At 44.8% G+C, this 6,000-nt stretch overlaps 1 protein-coding gene across 3 annotated transcripts in view; it reads right to left on the reverse strand.

The window, feature by feature from the left end:
- The window catches only part of Scaper (S-phase cyclin A associated protein in the ER), a 334,907-nt gene extending 329,687 nt beyond the window's left edge, over positions 1–5,220 (reverse strand). For all 3 annotated transcript variants that reach the window (XM_060374235.1, XM_060374232.1, XM_060374222.1), the window contains exon 1: positions 5,104–5,220. The gene's annotated coding sequence lies outside the window, so the exon portion shown is untranslated. The remainder of the gene's footprint in view (positions 1–5,103) is intronic.
- Between the last annotated feature and the right edge of the window lie 780 nt (positions 5,221–6,000).

Raw genomic sequence — 6,000 nt, forward strand, 5'->3', positions numbered from 1 at the left:
TTTAGTCCTACCTGATCCTGATTTATTCCAAATCTTATCACTGTGCCTTGGACACTATTGTTCAATTTTGGTACTTCAAAGATTATTATCTCTATCTTCAAACTTGTCTCAGAATAAAAATTTATGATTTTCTTTCTTCTAGTAAAAATCAAGATATTTTTTTTCTGCACAAAAAGAAAACGACTTCAATGTGTACACTAATAAACATGAGTAGGTGATGTGTGCTTCATAAGAGAGCATCTCAAGATTGCAAAGGATTTCTGGGAAGCAATCCCTTTAATGACATGAATTTTAAAAAAGAATTCAAAGAAAGCAAGAGTGAAACACATTTCAAATTAAAATAGAAGCACTATGTAGGTTAAAGGGCCATGTCCTCATTTCTGCAAAAGAGATGTTCAAATTACTAACAAGTGCAAGAAAAGATTTTCAAATCACTAGGAACACAAATCAAAAGCACAATAAGGTATCGCTTCATATCACCCAGATATCTACAATCAAAAACACAGGACTAGCATGTCAAAGGAAACCAAGACACTGGAACCTCCCTCACCCACTGCGGTGGGATGTAAGCTGGTACAGCTGACCTAGCACGGTGAGTTGGGCATAAAGTTGTCATACAGCCCAACAATTCCACTCACAAGAAATGAACACACAAGACCACACAAACCTTATACAAGAATGTCCACAGCAACACTGTCCTAACAACCAAAAATATAAACATGCAGATGATCAAGAATCATTCAATGGGTAAATAAAATGTGGTATACCTATACAATAGAATGCTAGTTACTCATAAAAAGGAGTAAAGTGCTGTATTTTTTCTGAATCTGGTACTTAATGTTGTTATAGATAGATTCAAAAGCTATCAATAACTCATTTTTGATGAATACAAACTAAGCGTATAGGAGAAAAAAATGAGTATCATTAAGGGTAATAGAGAAACTTTGTAATTCCTAATCATTTAAAGAGTTTTTCAATTGCTTCAGTACATCCTGCCATGAATACATCAACCAAGAAGTGTTTTTCCTGTCAATATGGCATGACCCAGTGAAAATGACAACACTACCTCATTCTTGCTATACTGTATTTAAAAGCAAGCCAATATACCAAAATTTTCAAAATGAAATGCGGAGGTGGGTAGCATTTATGGGAAAACATACATCATGTGTAGACTGCTTAAACAGCCTAATATACAGCAGCTCAATTTTCCATTTCTACAATCCTTCAAAATACATAATAAACCTGCTATTAAATTAAGGTCTGGCTGAGCTACAAAGACCTGTCCAGATCCAGGACAAAAACAGATGCAGGAGCCGGGAAGAGATCTCAGCCAGTAAAGTGCTTATCACACAGCATGAGCATGGGACTCCAACTCTCAGGGCCCATGAAAGACCAAGTGTGCTTGGTTACCCACGGCTGTAATCCCGGGACCAGCGAGCAGAAACAGGACTGCCGAGTCTTGCTGACCAGCCAGCCTGTCTAGCCAGATAAGCAAGGCCCAGGCCCAGCAAAAGCCCGTCTCAGAAAAACAAAGTGGCCAGCTCCTGAGGACTGGCAGCCAAGGTGGGATCTGGCTCCAACTACACCACTACATACAAACAGAAAGGAACCACTTAACATTCATAAAACCCTTAGTATGTAAGACACAAATGTTTTAAGGACATTAAGCACCAGCACTGAGCTGCAGATCTGTTCTGTCTAAATCTCTCCAAGTTCGCTTTCCATTGCTGTAATAAGAGAGCATGACCAAAAGATGGGAAGGGGACTGGAGGGTGGTTTTCACCTTAACGATTACAGTTGGTCAAGAAGGAGAGTCCGGACAGCACTCAATTTGGGTGCAGGAACTGAAGCAGAGGTCACAAAGAAATGATGCCTACTGGCTTGCTCTTGGCTGGCTCAGCTTGCTTTTTTGTACTACCCAGGACCACCTGCCCAAGGGTGACACCACACACAGTGGGCTGGGCCTTCTCACATTAATCATCAATTAAGAAAATGCCCCACAGACTTGCCTAGAGGCCAATCTGATTGAGGAATTCTTCAATTTAAATTCCATTTTCTCAAATGATTAGTCAAGCTTGGGGGGAGGGAAGCCGGGCAATGTTGGCAACATTGTCCTAGTAAGTTCTAGGTAGACCAAGGCTATACCAAGATACTGTCTCAAAAAAGAAAAAAACAAAAACAAAAACAAAAAAAAACAGCAAAAATTTAAAATGCAAGAAGAATTATATTGGCTTAATTTTTATTAAATAAACCATTTCCAATATTTTTATTTTTGTTATGTGTATGTCTATGCACAACCTGCATGTCTAGTATTTGAGGAGACCAGCAGAGGGCATTGGATCCTTCAGAACTGGTAATGAGCCATCATACGGTTGCTGGGAATTAAACCTGGGTCCTCTAGAAGAGCAACTGGTGCTCTTGAACCTCTGAGCCATTTCTCCAGCCTCAGACATTTGTAATTTTTATGTCTACAGTTTCAACAATGACAATTCCACTGTAATTATACTGCACCACTAGAGAAGACTGTTATATTACCTAGAATATAACAGTACATCCTGTGTACAAGCATGCAAATGTGTGGGGGTAGGTATAAATGAGTGTGGACACCAGAGGTTAATGTCAGATGTTTATTCAATCACTTATTATTTGGTGACTGGAGGAATAATGCATGTGTGCACACATGTGCAAATGTGAAGGCCAGAGTTCGACACTGGGTATCTTCCTCAATCACTGTCAACTCTTTTTGAGACCAGGTCTCTCACTGAATATGGAGCTCTGTCTCAGCTGGTCTGGCTCGTCAAGGCCCTGGGATCTACCTCTCTCTGCCACAACGACCATCACTCCAGTAATGGGGCTACAGATGTCACATCTGGCTTTTATGTGGATTGTGGGATCCAAACCTGGTCAAAAACTTTACCCACTGAGACATCTGTCCAGCTACTCTACCTTCTGAGAGGGGAATAGCAGGACAGGGTCTCTCACTGAATTAGGCTAGACTGGCTGGCCAGGGATCCTTCTGTCTCTGCTTCCCAGCACTGTGATTACAGATGTGCACCCATGCGCCTGATGTGTACATGAGTGCTGAACTCAGGTCCTCATGCTGACACTGCATTTTACCTACTGAGAAATCTCCCTAGCCCTGACAGCATCAATTTCTAATGATTCAAGAATATTCCCACATAATTCACAAAGGATTTCTGCTCTAAAAGTGGTTTGGATTGTGGGGGTCGGGGAAGCACAAGGATGAAACTAAAGAATTCCTATAAAGCACTCATGAAGGCATTAATTACTATCGGTCAATTTTCAGTGATCTCTGGAGCACAGAGGAAAAACATTTTTAAAATCTGTATAAAACAACCAAGCCTTGGGACCCCAGCAACCCTGGTTTTGGCATAAACACATCAGGTATTTAATCACAGTGCTATGTGCTCAATGTTTGCGTCCCCTCAAAATTCATGTTGAGATCCTAGCTTTCCAAAGTGATAGTATCAGATGAATGCTTTGGGAGGTAACTAAGAGCAACAGTCTTCATAAATGAGACTGATGCCCTTATAAAATGGGTTAAAGAAAGAGCCCTGTCCCTCCTCAGTGAGGATATATAGGTGTCACCTATAATCAGAAAGCAGGATGTCACCAAACATAGAAACAGTTACCACCTTCATCTTGGACTTCCCCAAGCAGAACTGTGAGAAATCAATCACTGTTCTTTATACACTTCCCAATCTAGGGTATTTTGTTATAGCACCCAAACAGACTAACACGGGGAATTTTACAAATACTGCTCAAGGGAATGGAGAAAGAAAAGGAACAGGGCATTTGCTGAAGGCTTACTATGAACTAGAAGCCGTTCTTTATAGAAACAATATTTTCTGCTAGTAACAATTTTATAGGCTGGGTGGTATCCAAAGGAGGGGCACCAAAAGACAAAAGCCACCATATCACACTTTCTCCCCACAACAAAATACCCCACATGTCATTTTTAAAGGGCTCTGTACTAAAGATATTTAGATGTCAGAACATTCTCAAGTCATTTGTGTGTTTGCTGTAAGCATTTTACAGAAAGTCATGGTTAACAGAAAAAATACCAATGCAAAGTACCAACACGGGCCATGGTGGGATAACGCTATTAACCTTAACTCAGAAATCTCCCACATCACCTCCAAGTGACCTGGGTAAGAATCTCTGAGCCCCAGGTTCCCTATTCATAAATGTCCACAGCACCTATCTCTTCTTCAATACAATGCTGATAAAATATGTAAGGAATTATCTGTTCAGAAAGATGACTGTAATGAATTGCTATTTCTTGGACAATAACTTGGCGCACCTGAGTGGCTTGGCACACATAAGAAATACTGTCGCGACCATCAGACTAGCTGGGCCTCCTCAGAGGAAGCCTCTGGGACAGCAGCAAGTGCTGCCTGGAGAACAATTTTTCTGGCTGCTTTCTAACCAAACCAAAACTCAACGGAGTCACCTACCGACGCTAACCGGCTTCCGTGACTAGGACTGCAAACCTGAGCAGAAGAGAGACGCTAGTAAAGCACTGGGGCAAGCACCGAGGCAGGAAGCTGGCAGGTGAGGGAAGCCTTGCTTTGCACCTGAGGCCCCAACGTTAAGCATTTGTAAAATGAAAATTAAAAAAAAAAAAAAAATCCCCTCTTTCCTTCCCTAAGAAAGCTAAAGCCTAAATCAATGGAAACTGTGGTAAACCCCTGGAGGAAAAGATGCTGAAGGCGATTAACTGCCAAACGCAGGCAAGCAGCAGCTGCGGAGGACCCCGCACCCCGCAGGACGGACATTCCAGAAGCCTCGACTACCCTCTAGAGACAGCCTCCTGCTCCGGCCCCGGCCCCGACGGTCACAGTCCACGACCCTCACAGCCCCGGGGGCTGCGGGGCCAGCTCGACCCTCCCCTCCCCGTCCCGGCCCGGCCTCCCCGGTGAACCTCGCGGCTCCCCTCCCCCGGCCACACGCCCAGGTGAGGGCGGAGGTGGAAGGGTGTTCCGCCGCCATCTTGTCCCCTCAGCCCCGCAACCTGGGCTGCCCGCGCCCTTCCTGGGCCCGTCCGGGTCGAGGCGACGCGCGCCCCTCGCGGACACTTACCCGGACCGCCCTGCGCACTTCGGGGCGGCTCCCAGCGTCCCGGCGGGAAAGGGGCGGGGTGGGGCGGGGCGGCCGCGGAGGGCCGGGCGGGGCGGACTGCCGGCGCACCACGTGACGGCAGCGGAGCCTCGCCACGCCCCCGAGGCTGTCCTGGGACATTCGCGCAGGCGCAGCCCGGCTCATTCCTTGCACTCAAATAGAAGGAAAGGTGGAGAGTTTGATCCCGGGCTAGGAGCGCCTAATTCTCCGGAGCTGTTCTCTTCCTTGGACTGACGGTCCAGCTCGGCTTCGGCCACACAGGCCCCTTTCTCGGACTCAGCCTTCCCCGGGCCTGTCACGACCTATCAGGTCCACTCAAGAAATCTAAGTGTGATAGCGTTTCACAAAAGCACCTGGGGCTTAACCTAGCAGGGCATAGCCTCCACCTAAAGGCTTGTTGTGCCAGCTAGGCTTGGAAGGATCCAAAGATCTAACAATGTTTAAGCCACTTCAAAGACAGCAAAATGATTATGTGTCGATATTTAAACCACAGTTCTGAACTAAAGAGACTATGCACATCGTCTCTCTTCCATCATCTCTTTCTTTTCTAAAGAAAACCCATTCGTTCAGTTTGACAAATAGTTATGAAGTACCTGCCACATTAGAGATAGATGCTTAGGGTCAATAAATAAACAAAATAGATCCTCCCCCGAAAAAAAAAAATCCTGGGGCAGGGGGGAGGGGGAATGTTTGTTCTTGAGCTGGAAGGAGACACAAATAATAAACATCATAAGTAAATTATATGATAAGCACTATTGGTAATACGGTAAGCGGGGGACAGGAGGAAGGCAGGACAACATAAATGACGGCCAGGGTCTTGTTTCTCTGGTTAATCATCTTCTCTTATTCCCATTAGTA

Source organism: Meriones unguiculatus, chromosome 1 (assembly GCF_030254825.1).
Source record: "Meriones unguiculatus strain TT.TT164.6M chromosome 1, Bangor_MerUng_6.1, whole genome shotgun sequence".
In the NCBI taxonomy this organism is placed as follows: domain Eukaryota; kingdom Metazoa; phylum Chordata; class Mammalia; order Rodentia; family Muridae; genus Meriones; species Meriones unguiculatus.